We start from the raw sequence: 18,420 nt of genomic DNA, 5'->3' as shown, positions 1-18,420 counted from the left end.
CTCACGCCTGTTGGCCCCCACCGAGCGAATCATACCTCTAATGTCTCTTCTGGGAAGGATGGATGTGTGTGTGTGTGTGTGTGTGTGTGTGTGTGTGTGTGTGTGTGTGTGTGTGTGTGTGTGTGTGTGTGTGTGTGTGTGTGTGTGTGTGTGTGTGTGTGTGTGTGTGTGTGTGATAATAGAGACTCTGTGACCTGCACTCCGGAGTAAATCATAACTTTTTTTTGCGTATCCACCATGTGTGAAAAGCAGCCGTCAGGAAAATGGCTCCAGGTTTTGCTTCGATAAACATGTTATCGTCACCCTCGGCGATTCTGGAACTTTCGTCTTGGTTCTGATAGGAAGAACTTCTCTGACGTTCTGCTGTGGTTTCCCTCGGTCGGCTTCAGGGTTCCTCCCCTCGGCCTTCCCGAACGACGAGCGGAGAAGAGCTGGGCGGAAAGGTTTCTCTCTGGGTTGTATGTGGCGCTATATAAATAAAGTTCAATTCAACTGAGTTGCAGCCGATTCAAGTGAGGTTTTTTTTTTCCCTCCTCTTCCAAAGCGACTCCAGTGAAAGCTGAATGGAGACTCCAGAGCTGTGGGGCTCCAGATGTGAGTTATCTCATCTCGTGTCAACGGCCCGACATTCTCATCACCTCCCCCGCCGCTACAGTGTCGGGGGTCCAGGAAGTGACGGGGTTAATGGGTAGAAACGGGGTGCCTGGTACTGGTACACCATCCAGCACTCACATCTGGATATGTACTTAGTTAGTACATTTATCAAAAACATCTATTTAGGCGTATTTGTATTCGTTCACTCGTGGTTTTCTTGAGTTGACCGGTGCTGGTCTCACACTGAGGACGGAGGAGGCTTGGAAAAACTCCTCTGGCCCATCCGGTGAAGTGAAACCCGGTTTCCAGGCGGATCCGGTTCTTAAAAGTCAGTGGAAAGCAGATTCTGAAGCTGAATTCAGGAAGTGAAAACGCAGATTCCGTTGAAGCCCTCTGGCGTGTTGAGCTCAATTCTGGAACGTCTGAAAATGGTCATGATCACCGGGGAACCTGGTGGAGGCTCCACGTTGAGCCACACTCGACCAGTCATCAACTCCTGAGCGTTTCATCAGTTCATACCAGAGTTCTGCAAACTTCAGCAACAAAAGAGTCGTTTTTTTTTCTCAACGAGATAAACAAAATGAGGCACTTAAACATGTTCATGTACAGTTTTGATATCAGTAAAGACAGTTCATGAAGTGCTCTTTAAAGCTGTTTTAGCATTTTATAAAATTTTTTTAAAGACCTTTATAGCCAAGAGTGGAAAATGACTGGTATGTAAATAAGGTAAAAATAAGATAAAATGTTTATATTTAGGTATCATTTTCTGAAAGCTTCAGGGAGCCACAGGCTGCAGACCTCTGGTTTATGTAGGAAAGTGAAAATGGGAAAACCTTTGTTGTGTTTTGCTCTTTTACACAACAACCATGGCTGCAGTAAATAGTTGTTCTGCACACGGATTGTTTATTCGTGATTTATGAAGTCTGTTCACACAGAAACAGCAGTGATGCTGAAAACCATGTAGTTTTCATCCAAGGCCACTAGTGGGTGCTGTTTTTTTTTAATTAAATAAAACCATCTGAGTATGCACACAGGGAACAATCTGCTATAAACCTTAATAATGGGAGAACGTGGACAGACAACCAAGTTGGATTGTTATAAAGTGTGTGATACTGCAAAATTTAGTATCGATCCGATACCAAAGAAATGCAGGGCTAGTATCACCGATACCGATCTGATACCAATACTTTGTCATAATCATGACCTTTAAGTGACCTTTAAGTGTTTTTATGATCTATAGGTTTATAGGTAAACAGAAAATACTTTATCATAATAAAAACTTATATCCAAGCAACAGTAACAAAACAATTTTCTCCCACACATTGTAATGTCTGTTTTCTTTTCTTAAATAAACAAAGAGCACAAAACTATCACTCCAGAATAAATTAGAACAGAATAATATTCCAGGTAGAGTTCAGGATGGAGCAGCACATCGGAGAGAAACTGAAACCAAGTATCGATCTCATTGCACTGGTGTCATTCGATAACGATACCAACGTAGGTATCGACATTTGCATTGATCTGCCCACGTCTAGTTATTACAATGACTGTCAACCATAAAACAAGTCTCAGAACAACACGGACTGGGAGTCATGACACGAGGGAGGAAAACATTGTTCTTATTGTCCGTCTACTGAGCATGTGCAGAGGAACTAGTTACTCCAGCTGTTTTAAGAGAAGTTGCGTTTTCCTCTGTGCGGAGACAGTCGTAGCGTTATCAATAAGTTCCACCTTCAGAGCCATTTTCCAAAAAATCTCATTTTCAGTGACACCGCTGTGTAAACGGAAAACAAAAAAACAGTTTTCCATTTTCCACTTGAAATCGCCGCCATGTAAACGGGACCTAATTCCAAACGTGAGCCAAGATTCGGTTAAAAAGTCTCCAGTCCTCTTACGTCTCCCTCTTTCAACACTGAACCCTGAAATACTGTACTCGTCTCCGCGTTGTCAGACTGGTAATTAGACCCGCACTGGTGTAATTGGACATTACTGCAAACTTATAAAAGTTCCTGCAGATTGGAAGCAGTGGGCTGTCGACACGATAAGCCTGTATTTTCCCTCTGGCGCTCCACCATCCGCCTTCCCTCTCGTTTCCACTCCGTCTGGCTGTCTGGGGCGGCACTCCACTGCGATCCCACGAGGCAGCCTATATTACCCCGGCCATGTGTGTTTCTGTGTGTGTGTGTGTGTGTGTGTGTGTGTGTGTGTGTGTGTGTGTGTGTGTGTGTGTGTGTGTGTGTGTGTGTGTGTGTGTGTGTGTGTGTGTGTGTGTCACTGGGACCGTGTGTTTTGCCGTTTAACAGCCCGGCGATTCTTAAGAGTGGGAGGGAGGAGCACAAACAAGACATGTGGATGGCAAAGCACACACACACACACACACACACTCAGACACACACACACACACATGGCTCCAGACGACTGACTCGGTGTGAGCGCTCGGCTCTGCCGGCTGGATGACGTTCGAGCCGCGATGAATCAAACGCGATGATTTAAGGGCTGTTTTGTGCCGCGTCCAGGCCGCAGACAGCTAATGTGAAGTGGATGGCCATGAGTCTGCCACCATCCCTCTGACTTCCCATCTGTAAAAGCGTGGCGGGACGGCGGCCATCACTCACGTCGACTCGGCCGTCCATCTTGTCCGCCCCCCCCCCAAACTGTACTGATGTCATTTCTGGCACGAGCGGTATCGAATTAGCCACGATGTCTGCATGGAAGCGCTTATCTGCGTGACTCATATACCAATCGGAGGTGGAATATTTCGCCCGTGGTCCCCCCGCGTCCCCCTTGCGTCCCCCCGCGTCCCCCCTTCACACAGCATCTGTATCTTATCTAATTCCAATAAGGGGACGCCGTCCTCCCGGAGCAGGCGAGTGCCCTCTGCCTTATCAGCCCTTCCGAGGGTCACGACACCGACCCCATCCGTCATTCCGGTTGTGCCGTGGATCAAACGCACCCAAACGGCCGACCGCAGGCGCTTCTCGCTTCGCCGCAGATCGTATGCTGATTGGCGATCCCTGCCCGGTGACCTTGGCGGCTCCCGGAGGAGATCTCGGGCTGAATGAGAGAGGGGAAAAAAAAAAAAAAAACACGAGTCCATTTAATTTACCAATTAGTGCTGGGAGAGAATGGGTGTATCGTCGCTTCATTGGCTTCGCTCCCACCGATTATTGCGGCACTTTTAAACAAGCAGCTTAAGGCAGATTAAATGAAATCTTAGCGGGGAGAAGAGGAGAGAGGCTGATGAGGTCTGCAGCCCGACGCCTCACTATTTTAACACTGCTTGGCTGAGAATCCGCTAAAAACCCAGCGATTCACTGTGAGGATTATATCGACGTACACGTTTCCTCAGCGTCTCCGACTGCCGGACGTTTGTTACAAAGATGAGGATGAATGGCGTTACAGTTCTGTACGTTCAGGTTGCATCAGTTACATGTATTTCTGTCCTGTCACAGTTTACAAATTTCCCACGGATCCGTCTTCAGTTTCACTTCAGGGCTGCAGGAAATCGGCAACGATTCCCGTCGACTCAGATCCTGTTCATGCAAACGACGGCGTTTCAAGTGAAAACGCATCATTTTTACGTTTTCCGTCTCGAGCTTACGCGGCGATGCTTAGAAGACGACGTCTGTTCACACAGAAAGCTGAAAACGTGATGTCGTTAACATGTTTGACCATGAGTTGGCGCTGTTGGTTGCTGTAATAAAACCACACCCACATACCATGGTGGTACAGTCCAACTTTTTAAAAATTACTCCACCTCTCGGGAAGTCGGGGAAAAAGCTCATTTAAAAACAATAGACACAGATACTGTATATCGGGCATGGCTGTTGTAACTCGTAGTTCTGCACATGCTCAGAAGAGGGACAATCAGAACAATGTTTCCTCACAATATTTTGTGTGTGTGTGTGTGTGTGTGGTTTTATTACAACAGCAAAACCTTTTTGAAATATAGAAGCATTTTTCACTTGGAACATGGTCTCAGCTGCTTTAGCAATTTTAAAAGTTTTAAATGAAAATTTTCTAGTTAGCTACTTTAATTATTTTAAAGTTTAGTCTACTTATTTATTTATTTATTTATTTATTCATTCATTCATTTATTTATTTATTTATGCACTTATTTATTCATTTATTTACAAACACGTGCAATTAATTTTAAAAAACAAACAAGATAAACAAACATGTTACATGTTGGAAAAAAGGGGCAGTAGGAAGTATAACTTTTTGAATCTTTACATCTTTATCATTGCAAATCAAAGAAAATATTTTTTTTTCTTATTATTTTACGTCAATATTGTTCTATCCTACACCCAAATAACAAAAGCAGTGCGGATTTATACAGACAGATCGTTTCCTCTCCACCAATTGACACTGCAACACTTTTACTTTGGTAAATGGTAAATGGATTTCACTTATATATTGTGACGCTTTTCCACCGCTTGAGCGTGAAATGCTGGAGATCAGGAATCGAGCCGATTGTGAGACGACCGCTGTACCAACCGAACCACTTTAGTTTAAGATAAAAAACTTTTCTTCTTTTTTTTTTTAAAACAACCAGGCAGCCGCTCCTCAGACGAACTCTCCTCCACGATATGATGAACGCTATTTGTCCGCTGGAATCGGGATCGAGGCGGATCAAAGCGAATCTCTAACATCAACACGAGCGGGCTGTTCTCACCAGCGCTTTAGAGGTGAAGGGGCTTTACGTGATCCCCATGTGTTAAACGTGGCCTACGTGCCCCCCCACCCCCCACCACCACCACCACCCCCCCCACCCCCCCTCAGATCTTTTACCTTACAACAATAACCACAATCCACAGCCGGACCAAAACACTGAAGACGCCGCCGCCTCAGATCTCCCGAGCAGAAGCTTCTGGTGGGTGGTGCGATGCCGCTGCCGGTGGGGTGGTGGTGGTGGTGGTGGTGGTGGTGGTGGTGGGGGGGCTTCTCCTCATCTGTCCCGAGTTATGGTTGGCACTTTGCTCCATCTCAGCCCAGCTGTTTGGGGATTTGCTCTGTTGGTGTAGCGCTGGCGTGATCAGCGCTACGTGGGAAGAGGCCTTCAGATCATATTTGGGTGGATTCCGTGCTGCTTTTCTCTGCCGTTGCCTCAAAAAGTCATTGCTTTCCCTTGAATCTCTCTTCGCCTTTGTTTTTGTTTTTTTGCAGCCTTTTGCTGCTGACCGGTTGCTTGCGGGCCCTGCGGCCTGGGAAAACAAAAGCTTTCCAGTAGGAAGGGACTGAGTAGATTAGATAACCGGCGCTGGGCTGCAGCAGAGTGAGCTCACTGGTGTCGGAGCAGTTTTTTTTTTTTTTTTAAATGTAAGCACGTCTGAGCATGTGACGGGTGAAAAACAGGTTTTGTTTCTAAATGGAGACAAAAGACAACAGTGTTACCGAGCAGTAAACACACGGCACATGTTCATAATCACCGCTGCTCCAGTGTTGATTCGCAGATTCATTCAGGGCGCCCGATGCCGGGCCGAGGAATGTAACACCGAATCAGTTTGGCGTTTATGTTAACGCTGCGGCGCGATTGTTTGGGTTCAGGGTAGCTCCTGCAGCCCAGCCGCATACGTTGAGAGGATGCAGTGACCGCTGGATACTGTGGCGTTCCTAAAATAATCCTAATTATAGGTCTGCAGATGGATTCTGATGGGAAATGGACCATTTTGGTCCAGGAGGCCCACAAACTCGCAGTTACTATGCGGGAGCCAAGTTTGGCACATTCTTTCTTGTATGGAAAACCTTTTTCAAATCGTCTCGACGGACTCCAGGCAGCACAAAACGCTTTCTCTGGCATTCTCTTTTGAGAGCAAACCGTCTGGATGATGTTGAATGAATTCCGTCTGGGAGTAGTTTTTTGTTATCGGGGAGGAACGGCTAAATCATCATCATCATCGCCATCATCATCATCATCATCATCATCATCATCATCATCATCAGCTGCTTGTCAGGGGGAGGAACTCCGAGCGAATGGCGGGACGAGAGACGGGAGCCAGCTCCCTGAGCGGCTGGCGGCCATAAATTAGAGCGATCACAGAAAGCGTGGCGTTTGCCAGGTGGCACCGTAGTCCCCCGATGGTAATCTGTCTCGCCGGTGCCAAGATTTAAAAGGTGGCTGCACTTGCTGCATCGGGATCGCTGCAATTACACCCTTCCAAAGCCCATTACCTGCTGATCTATTTAAAGCCACTGGAGCCAGCCTCCTACCACAGCAGCCTTTGATGTGAGCTTTATATCAGCACAGGGAACTTATACAACACTCTGATTAATGACAGGGCCTTGCAGATTATCTGTTCCAATTCGAGGACTCGGCTTCAATTTTTTATTTATTTATTCTTTTGCTTCTCTTAGAAATTAAGTATTTTAGCAACAGAGAGTTGAAGTGTTTCATCCAAGTTGTCTGTTTTAATTTGGCCACACGTCACAAGACATGACAACCGAAAGACTTTTCATTTTTTCCTTCTTATGAGCTTAGAAAAATACAGTGAGCAGAACTGGGACGATTTCAGAAGAAGGAAAAAAAAAAGATTTTTACGGTCAGTCTAATTACTAGGAATAACTTACTGAGAGAACCTGTTACCGTGATGAGGGAAACAAAGGAGGCTAAGGGTGGGCTAAGAGTTCTAGATTATCAACATTTACATTTGGACATGGAGAAAAAAATGTGAATTAAATAATTTTTTTCCTCTTCAGTATACATTTTTTAGCTGATATGACTCATAGTCTGGGAAATACGGTAATAGCTAGGGGACCTTATGAGCATTTGACTGTAATTCACAGATTATAGGTAAACACCTTTTTCAGTAGATTAACTGGTCATTTGTGTTATAATAACAACCAGCGTAGATATATATCAAAATACAGAGGGACATACCCGTGTGACCACTAGATGTCACTGTATGACAACAGGACGCTGCTACAGTACCACAGAAAAACCTCCTTTACTAGTTAAGCTAAGATACATGTCTCCAGAAACAACAAACACATGACCAAATGTGCAGCAGAAAACAACTACAAGGTGCAGAAAGTGAATTTGGAGAGTGTGAGAAACTTGTGAAGGACTAGAGAAAAGCAGAGAAAGTGTGACCATGATGAAGAAAGCAAAGAAAGCTAATTGTGGGCTAAAGGTCTAAGACCAATTTCACAAAAGGTTCTAGGTTTCCTCTTTACAACACTTTTTTTTGGACTGACAGGACTCATAGTCTGGGAAATACGGTAATAGCTATGGGGATTTATGAAGCATTTTACTGTATTTCCCAGACTATTACTCAAACCTTTTTCGGTACTTTGACTGCTAATTTGTGTTATATTAAGCAACAGCTTAGATATACAGTATATATAAAAACAGTAATGCATAAATTCTGTGACCACTAGATGTCACTATATGACAACAGAATATTGCTACAGTACCACAGAAAAATCTACTTCACTAGTTAAGATAAGATAAATGTCTTGAAAAAGGTCTACAAATGACATAACGCACAGCAGCTTATACTCAGGTGTGACTTATAGTCTAGAAAATATGGTATATTGTTTTAGACAATTCGTATCATACAAGAATTGGATCTTAAAAGTTGTGAGTAACCGTCTCTCTGTTTTCTTGTGGTTCCAAAACAAACATGAATACACAAATAAACGCACTTAATTAAAGGAACTGTAGAGTAGAAATACATTAACGAAGAAATGTGTGGATTAATGAAAGCACTGTTGATGCTTGTCGCGACGAAACAAATGACATTGATGATAATCTTTATTTCTGTCAACCAGTCGTGTTTGTGTAACTGTACTCATCTTCTACCGCCGATCACAGCCGGGCTGACATTGCAAAATTGTCTCAATTCTCAAACTTGTTATTTCAACTGTATGCAAAAAAAAAAAAAGAGAGAGAGAGAAGAAATGTGCCGAAGCACAAGGGAACAGACCACGCTCTTCAAGGACTCTATCAAGATGTCCCAAATATTTCAGTCTTCATGCACAATGTTTCAGCCACCGAGCCCAAATTGCTCAGCCGCTCTGTGAGGAATCAGCTCCCTGTCAGTGCACACCACCACCTCTTAAAATTCATGAATTCATGCCGGAGCTTTCTCGCTCTTCGCACACCCGGCCGGCGGTTCTGGGGCCGGGGGGGGGGGGGGGTCTGCTGCAGCGGTGGGCACCGCCGCTCGTCAAGCTCAGAAACCACAGCTGGCGAACGGCGCGATGACATCAGCGTCTCCGCGTATATGAGCCGCATATGTTTGGGAGCAGACGGCGTCCAGCGCCGGGTGTTGGGTTCAGTACGGGCCTGGCGGGTTCCGGACGGGTGGGGCTTGCTGGGGGTATCGCCAGTGTTGACGACCAATTAAATGATATTCATTTATCCCAACCGCCGTAACACAGAAGCCACAACGTTCTTGTCCCTTTCCTCGGTTCCACCCTTCGTCGCGACTACCCCGCTTTTCTAGACGCTTCATTCTGTTGGACAAATGTGCACCCGGGGCCGAAAAAAGAATACCTCGACTGTTTGACTCTATTAAGTCATTCTGGATGTTTTCCTCCCCATACAGCCAACTGCAGGTCACGTTAAGTCAAACAAGCGAAACAATAGCAGGGCTTTGCAGGAACTGAGATAACCATCGAGTGCCGGTATTGTTAAGAACGCATTAACAGCGGTGAGAGTTTTGACCGTTACGGGCAAGTTGCTGAAGCCCGCCAGCCTCCCTCACTTTCAGGGGAATTTGCGTTATAAGCAACATCTGTGTCAATATTATGCAGGTTTCAAGGTCCTCTGTTCTTTTTTCGCCAGTGGAAAAGGAGTTGCAGCTCTGGAGGGCTCGGGGCCATATGGGCGTGAAGTAAAAGAACCGAAAACAAAAGAAAAGTTTGATTAACTGCTGCAAATAACTTTTTATGTTAACAATGGCATCCATGGACATAAGTTATTTTTATTCAGGGGAAAAAAAAACCCAAAAAAAACCATTGGAGACAATTTATAGTCGATATAAAGTTTACTTTGACACGAGATTCAAGGCTTGAACGTGAGGACCAATGTTATTTATGAGAGTCAATATTACATAACGCAAGATGGCCGATCTTAAATAATGACAACCTGAAACAAGATAAATATCATTTATATCATCAGTTTTTTTCATTGTGACGCTACATGCTGCTCATCATGCAGCAACTCTGCACTTGTTAGTAGAAGGCGAGTGACCATGAAAGTTTACACTTCGTTCTTATCGTCCTCTGTGATTGTAATGAGCTATAACACTTTGTAATCCCAGCAAGATACATGAGAGATAAGGAATTTAAGATAAGTTAAAATGCATTCACCCACTGGAAAACTACGGAGACCCTAAAAGGACAAACAAAAAAAATTACAATAATTTTTGGGAGATCTTGTAAAATGAAAACCATGTTAATATCTCTTTTTTTTTATTTCCATATTTGCAATTCTGTCCAAAAGAAACTGTAAAAATGATGTAAGTTTGCATGCCAGGCCACGAGTGGATGGATGGATGGATGGATGGATGGATGGATGGATGGATAACCCACAAGTAGAGTTCTCCTCAGTTGGTCACTAAATATTTTGTTGGTTATACTGAAAGAATCCAGACAGATGCAGGTTCTATTACCTATCGGTACACACCTGCTCAAGTGTCCTTGAGCAAGACACTGAACCCCAAACTGCTCCCAGTGGATGGACTGAGCATCTGGCATTGGCAGCCGCCTCCACTGGAGTATGAGTGTGTGTGAATGGGTGAATGTGATTAACAAGTTAAAGCTCTTTGGATGACTGCTCGAGCGGTGGGAAAGCACAAAAAAAACGCTAAACCAGTTTACGTTCTTTGGATTCAAACCGAGATATTTTTAGCTGTGCCGACAGTGCAAACCACTGCCCCACCAAGCCGCGTATTCGAGTTGTTCCTTACTTCTATGAACTCAGCATCTAAATGTCACTAAAGTTTGTTGGAGAATCTCTTAATGGCGCGTCACTCGTGCGTAATGTGATGTCACGATTCACTGTGATTAATCCCATGTGATCAGAGTAATTGGAATTTCTACTAACGAGCATGGATGAGTGGATTATTTATTTATTTCTTTGGCTTGAAAACGCTGAGTGTGAAGTGACCTTATTGCTGAGCTGCGTCCAGCTGCCTCTTGATGGAGCAGAGGGATGTTTCCTCAGTGTGGGAGAGAGAGAGAGAGAGAGAGAGAGAGAGAGAGAGAGAGAGAGAGAGAGAGAGAGAGAGAGAGAGAAGTGTGTGTGTGTGTGTGTGTGTGTGTGTGTGTTCGGAGGGGCTGTTCCCTCAGCAGATCTCCGCTCAGTCCGTCCACAGCAGCGGCAGGGAGGGATGATGATGAGCGGCGGGGACTAGGCGGCGGCAGCGCAGCGACGCATTTCTCAGGTAAAGAATTAAAGAAAAAAACAAAACAAACAAAACATCCAAAAGAAAGAAAAAAAAGAAGAAGTGCATCGTTCATCTTTTAAGGGTATTTGGTTTCGATTGAATTCCCCTCCGTCCCGACTGTTGCTGAGAGTCGCATCTGCTCCTCCTGCCTTCCAACATTTCCAGCGGTCCGTCAACTTGCAGCGGAGCGGAGCCAGACGCGCCTCCGCCCGGGCTGCGTCCCCCCCTCCCCGCTCCCTCCCACCCTCCCCGTCCCCTGGAGGTTGGAGGAAAAAAAAAAACCCCAAACAAAACATCATCAGCTTTAAGGAGGCTGTTTTTCTTTATTTTGCCAACTTGCAGCGGGTGACTCAGCCACTGTTTGCGGACTCTCCGCTGAAGGTTAAAGCTCGCTGATGGAGCTAGCGGGGCTAACGTTAGCGCCGCGGACCAGAGGCCAAACTCCGGCCAGAAATACGCAGTTTTCCGCGTCTTCGCCCGCGTCTGGAGGTTATCGCCGGGAGGGAAACTAGTTGGAGGCTTTAACGCCGCGCCGTAGTCGCGGCTTGAAATTCGGGGGACGTTTTCCGTGTCGCCGCGCGGCAACTGTTTCTTAAAAGCGGCATAAACTTGTAGAATTTGCGTCCGCCGCCGCGTCTTCGCCCCGCACGGCGCGCAGGCGAGCGGCTGGAGTTACGGAACACCGATTTCCTTCCATCACAAGCCGTCGATAGCGGCTCACACCGACGCCGAATTCAAGGGGAGACCTCTGCGGATCCGCGCAAGGTCTTCGGTTGCCCTCACACAGGTACGCATGTGTTGTTTACTTGACGGAGGCGTGAATGTGCGGATGTTTGGACGGGCTTCCGCGCCGCTTTAAAGCCCGCATCTGTACGCGGTGCGCGGCGGGGGCCAAGCGATTGATGCCGCTTCAACCTGCGATCGGGGGGGGGACGTCGTGTCGAGTCCCGTCAATCATTTCGTAACACCGCCGGTGATGTGCTGCACGGATGCTGAGGAGCGAACAAATGGCGATGGGAACCTCACTCCTCCTCCTCCTCCTCCTCTTCCTCCTCCGCCAAGTTTAGGTCGCTTTGATGTTTGCGTGTTGTCACCTTGTCACACCTGCAGCATGTTTGCATGATGACGGCTGCAGCTTGACCTCTCTTCTCCCTCCACCAGCCTCCACCACCTCCTCCAGCCTCCTCCACCTCCGTAACCTTGCATGCACACGTGCATCCAGCCGTGCACGCTGTCAGCTTTGCAGAGCGCTGGTAAACACGCAGTTAAACGGAGCGGCGGTACCTTGAATCATGTCGGGGTGCTCCGGATCGGCTCAGTGGGTTTGATTTTAGAAGGTCCTGCACATAAACTGCCACTGTCACCGGGGACCTCTAGAGGCCGGCTGGCCAATATTTCACCTTACAACTCCAGTTCATGGTTTCACAAGTTATTAGTGTTGCAGGGAAGCAATCTGGAAGTGTCTCTTGTTGTTTACAGCCCGATTCACTGGTGAGGTGGAGGCTGGCAATGCCACAAATGTCTGTGTTTGGATGGTAAAATATCAGTCTGAATGATTCAGGCCCTATTTTTAGATAAATCGTTGTTTTCATGCTGTTTTTTGTCTTCTTGTGTGACGAACGATATAAATAAATGTATAAATGCACGCTGGAGGTCACATTTGAAGCTGACATAGAGGAAAGCAGAAAGCGTAGTGTGTTATATTTAACATCGAGGTCTTTAACCTAAAAGGGAAATATCTTTCTCTTTAGGGCACAAGATTGGGGCCATGTTTAAACGAGAATGCTTTTCACGGTGAAAAAACGCAAAACCTTCGCTTTGGGTGTCCTTTTAAACGGCGTGGAAACCGGGTTCAACGCAACTTTATGAGAATGTTTGGGCTCCGTCTCCATGGAGACGGCGGAAACACTGCGCATGGACGCCGCTACCAAAGTTAATAGTTCTTCTGCACACGCTCAGTAGATGAACAATAACGAATATGTTTTCCTCCATAGTGCCGTGACTCCCAGTCGATAATCTCCCGGGACTTGGTACTTTTATTTTGACAGTCGCCATAATAACATTCCAACTTCTTCGTCTGTCCACGAGAATGTCCGTGACATCGCATTGTTAATGTTTACAGCGTATGGTTCTCTGCTGCATGTGTGTGTGGTTTCATTCCAAAAACAAACAACAGCACCCACTAGTGGCCCGGCATGAAAACTACATCAGAAACAACAACAAACGCGAAACTTCCCTGATACGAAAACGCCGTCACTCGAAACGCCGTCACGTAAAGGACTCCTGAGACTTTCTGCTTCTTGTATTAAATATCCGCGTTGATGTTGTCGATACCAGCTACGGTTTTACTTCAGAAAAAAGGTGGGGGAGGGGATCAGTACCATCAACCCTGTCCGGGAGGGATCGCTTCTCTTGGCGAAGGCTTTTCATCGCTCACATCAAAAGATGTCAGGATTTGTACGCGTGGAGAGAGAGGGGAAAAAAAAATGTTCCAAGATGCAGCCCACACCACCTCCACCACCACCTCCACCACCACCACCACCGCAGCAGCAGCAGACCCCAGTGAGTGTGTGTTTTCACAGGGGAAGGTAGAGAGAGGTGTGTGTGTGAGAGAGAGAGCGAGCTCCGTGGTAGATCTTTCACACATCCTTGAGACTGAGATGGTGTGGGAACACAAGGCCGTGCTAGATGCCTCGAGGGGGGGTGGGGGGTGGCTGTAGCACGGTGGGATGGGGGGGGGGGTATTAAGAGGGGAAGCGGCTCATTAATTCCTTCCAGCAGCCGGAGGAAAAAAAGGGGTTGGTCAGCAAAAAGTGAAGGGGCCCTTCACAGCGATGAAATGAGTCACTCCAGTTCAACTTTCAGGAGCGACAAGCCGGGGTTTTGCCATAACTTCCTCTTTAGCAGCACGCTGTTCGGCCACGCCGCTTTGGTTTCCAGGCCGGGCGCGTGGAGAAAAGAGAGAGAGAGTGGTAGAGAGAGAGAGAGAGAGAGAGAGAGTGCTGTTTGCCCGGCTACAGGGATCCCCTCCGAGGTCTCGCCTGATGTCACACGCTGATGTCAGAGCAGAGGTGACGCAGGCGGGAGGAGAGGCAGGACGAAGGAGGCTGGCGGATGAAGCCAGCCAGAAAAAAAAAAAAAAAAAAAGAAAAACGTGTGAACGGCACCGACATCTGCCAGCGACTTGAAATGGATCGCACGCTCCGCACGCCGCGTGCATCGTGGAAGCGGCTGGATCCCGGCCGGTGGACGTCCATGTGTTTGGCAGATGGCCGCTGCTTTGTGATTTCTCCCGTGTCAGATGTCTGCCAATGCGGCGACAGAGCCCTTGAAATCACCCCGACTGCTCACTGTTGTGTGTTCACTATGCAGTTTGTGTGGTTTTTTTGGTTTGTTTTTTTTCCCCTCACGTCCATCAGGGCGTCCATCAGGGCATCCATCAGGGCGTCCATCAGGGCGTCCATCAGGGCGTCCATCAGGGCGTCCATCAGTTCCATTGTGTGGGAGAAGCCTGTTCAACCCACCTGTAATGTGCATCACCGTCACCTGTCAACATAATTCTGTCAGCTGTCTCCCTGATGTCCTCAAAGGGGACTCGTGTTCGTTTTCAGGATTCTTTTTATATTCTGGAATTCCCACAGTGTAAAAAAAACTAACTCAAAACAACCCAACCTCATTTCTCGTATACTCCCGGTTTTTGCAGCGACTCATCCTCGGAGACAGAGCGTCTCTTTAGCGGTATACTTAGCCTGCCTCCTGTCTCCGGAAGATATGTCGGATGTTTTGTTTGAGGCAGTCAGAAATAACCAAACACAACAACAGTCGTCTCAGTGTCTAATTTTACGAACGTCGGCTGATATTAACCTCGTTAACCCGATAACCGGAGCCACTCCAGCCTTTTTATTACGAGATTGTGGAGGAAATCTTTCAGCTCAGTTGATCCTTGCTCCACCGAGACCTTGTCAAATGGAACCGTAATCACAGTGGACCTGACCTACTAAAGTCCCGTTCACACGACGACGTTTTCATTGAAAAGCATTGTTTCAGAAAATGTTTGCGTTTAGACCACAACATTTTGAGAACAATGTTCGTCTCCATGGAAACGTCAAAAACGCTGAGAACAATGTAGTTGTGAATCTTCATGGTGAAGAATAAAACATCTGCCTACCTACCTCCTTCCTACCTACCTATCTCCTTCCTTCCTACCTACCTACCTACCTCCTTCCTACCTACCTATCTCCTTCCTTCCTACCTACCTACCTACCTCCTTCCTACCTACTTACCTCCTTCCTACCTACCTACCTACTCACCCATCCACCAATCTAACCACCTCCTACCTACCTACCTAACTAACTCCTTCCTACCTACCTAACTCCTTACTACCTACCTACCCACATCCTTCCTTCCTACCTACCTACCTACCTACCTACCTACCTACCTACCTACCTACCTACCTACCTACCTACCTACCTACCCACCTACATCCTTCCTTCCTTCCTTCCTTCCTTCCTTCCTTCCTTCCTTCCTTCCTTCCTTCCTTCCTTGCTTCCTACCTACCTACCTACCGACCTACATCTTTCCTTCCTTCCTACCTACCTACCGACCTCCCTCCCTCCCTCCCTCCTCGGAGGTAGTTCAGGGTACAGCATATCCTTTGCGTATGGAGTATAAATTTGGGTATATTTGACACTTTGGCCCTCTTAAATATAAAAATCCAGCACCATAATGGGATAAATGCGACTGAATTTCCAGAGATGCACAGCAGGTCCCCTTTAAAATCTGTGGTTGACGCTTGAGTTGGTAAAATGTGCATGTGCAGGATTGTTTACTAAATTTGCTTTCGTAATACCGAGCAGCAGGCATGCAGAGTCCACATCTGATTAGCAGAATGCCGGAGCGTGCTAACCCTTTGATCACTGTGTTCCTGGCTGATAAACCATGCCACTGTCATCTCCAGCAAGCCCCGGACCTTGACAGACACTAATTACCATGAAGCCCATTTGGCAGGCGCAGAAACGCGCCCGGGCTGGGGAATAGTTCAGCGCAGGTGAAGCCTACTGTGTAGCCTGGCAGATTAGCATGCTCAATAACATGACTTTTATGTTTTTTCTTTCTTTTAATTCCTCATATGAAACGACCTTTTTGAAACGCTGGCATCGGCTCATCACCTCAGCCCCCCCCCACCCCCTCGTGGATGCGTGACGTCAGATCGCTGCGTTTGAACCGAGCTAAGTCTGAAAATGAGTGCGTTGACATAATTACCGTGCGCATCGTCGATGCCTCGCCGGTCGCCCTGTGCATTAATGAGCTATTCGCCGTGGCGTTCGTGTGCAGGAGCCCGTTTGTTATTGACATTTCTTTTTTAGCTTTGATTGAAACATTGAGGCTGTTTTATACAGTACAAATGTTTGGCTGGGCTACTTTTTTCAATCAGTTGCAGACCATAATATTGCAGAGTGTCATGTGTTGGAATATGGTGGAATAAAAACAACCACCCCTCCCTCTTCCTCCTCCTCCTCCTCCTCCTTCTCTTTTCTCTCCAGCCCACCCTGCCTTTGATTTCTCTGCCAGTGGAGTCTGACTGTAATAAGTTTTGGACCAAAGCAATGCAGCGGGAATATCTCAGCCCACATGCTATTGTCTGTAAGCTGCCATTCACAAAAGCAAAACAACTGTTACCATGGGATGCTCAACAAAATAATAGAAGTGGGTGTTTTTTTGGACAGACCTTTCCTGCATGAGCTAATTGACTCACAATGTAACTGCCCTTCCTCTTTTGCTGGAGGAATTTCATCTTGAAGGTCGCATATTACGATAAATTCATTTTCAAACAGTATGTGTCTGTGTATGAAGCCCCAGAAGTGAAGAAAGTCTGTCATCTCCCTCACGTGCTTGTGTGCTCTTGCGCTCAAACAGGTGATTTTTGAGATTTTCCCTTCATGACATCACACGGGGAAATAACCATTCTGGTAGTGGACACTCGCTTTGACCCTCCCAAAGGTAGATAAAAAATTACAAATATTAATGATATACTGAATAAATTCACAATAATGTGAAAAACCATAACTGTAACAACACATACGACCAAACTAAGTTACATATTCAGACACACAAATGTTTTTACTCACCGTCTTCCGGAGCCTCCTTCTGGGTCACATTCTGGTTGACCGAGTCATAGCGATAAATCTACTGTAAACATTAACGCCTTGTACCGGTTTCTCGAAACAACTGGTTTCTCTGTTAAATGGTGACTGACTTCCTTTAGCGTCCATCGTTGCTGCTAGTAACAACACATATTAAAGAGGTCCTATTCTCCAGCTTTTCAACTCTTCCTCATGATCTCGTTGGTCCAGAAACATCGTATTCAAAGTTTCTAGCTTCTCCTTGATTTTCCTCCATTTGAATCTTGGATCATAGGAGCTACATTCAGAATCTGCTGTGTCTGTGTGAGCTGGACTGGCTCCGCCCACACATGCCCATCTTGAGAAGAGGAGGAAGTACTTCCTCTCGTGGTGCCATGTGCCAGAGCAGAGCTGCCTAATTGTGGGAGGGTCAAAGGGAGGGACTATCTTGATTGGGATTGGCTAAACCCCCGATAGGGTTTGATTTCTGATTGGCTGGTTGGAGCAACACACTTTTTAAAAACTGAAACAAGCCAGGGAGAGAGAGGACAGACTGTCTTCACTTCTGGGATGTCATTCCAGGTACGAGGACGATTAGTACTGTTGGAAAAACATTAGAAAGTGAATTTTTGCATAATATGACTCCATTAAAATAAAACTCACAAAAGGTGCAAAACTTGGAAACTTAACTGTAAATGCTGTTAAATGGCGTTTGTCAGGACAGCTACAGATTTCTGTCGAGTTTTTAACCTCAGGAACCGATTTTGGGAGAAATACACTTTGGATACGATGTTGTTGGACCTCTGACAACTGTGTGAAATTGTTGAAAAAACTAACAATATGGGACCTTTAAAACTAAACATTACCAAGTATTGCTATGTGTAAAATGTGCTGTTAATATTCAAAAAGCCCTGAAATAATTCCACCATCTGTCAGTGAGTAGTGTGTCTGTACTGGTTAGATTTGGTTGGAGTCAAACAAGCTGAGCCAAGTCCTCTTAAAAAATGGGTCTTGACCCAGTTCTGAAACTCCAGTGTGGTTTGACTGAAGTATGAAAACAACGTGAACCCAAGACGTGGAAACCAAACCAGACAGAGTCTGACAGGCGTCAGAACCTTCGTCTCCTCGCAGCGCGTCTTTCCTCCACCCAAGGAATTTCCGCCACTGTTTCGGCTCTTTTTATGCATTTTTATAAGCGATCGTGTGCTCTCAGCTTTTACAAATACCAACGCTGTAATCCCCACAAGTGCATTTAGCCCGGCAAACAACATCGATGTGGAAGTTATGAAAGTACTGTTGCGTAATGTACA

The 18,420-nt window shown here is 46.2% G+C and overlaps 1 protein-coding gene across 3 annotated transcripts in view; it reads left to right on the top strand.

Annotated features, from left to right (window-relative positions):
• The first annotated feature begins 10,908 nt into the window (after window positions 1–10,908).
• jcada (junctional cadherin 5 associated a) overlaps window positions 10,909–18,420 on the top strand; it is a 28,023-nt gene continuing 20,511 nt past the window's right edge. The window contains exon 1 of one of the 3 annotated variants that reach the window (XM_080489184.1): window positions 10,909–11,775. The gene's annotated coding sequence lies outside the window, so the exon portion shown is untranslated. Of the gene's footprint in view, window positions 11,776–11,930; window positions 13,551–18,420 lie in introns of those variants that run through there. The other 2 variants (XM_080489185.1, XM_080489186.1) reach the window with 2 other exon arrangements.

The sequence above is a fragment of the Lipophrys pholis genome (assembly GCF_963383615.2).
Source record: "Lipophrys pholis genome assembly, chromosome: 20".
NCBI lineage: Eukaryota > Metazoa > Chordata > Actinopteri > Blenniiformes > Blenniidae > Lipophrys > Lipophrys pholis.
Note: the sequence above shows the minus strand (reverse complement) of the source record. Positions and strands in the feature narration are given on the sequence as shown.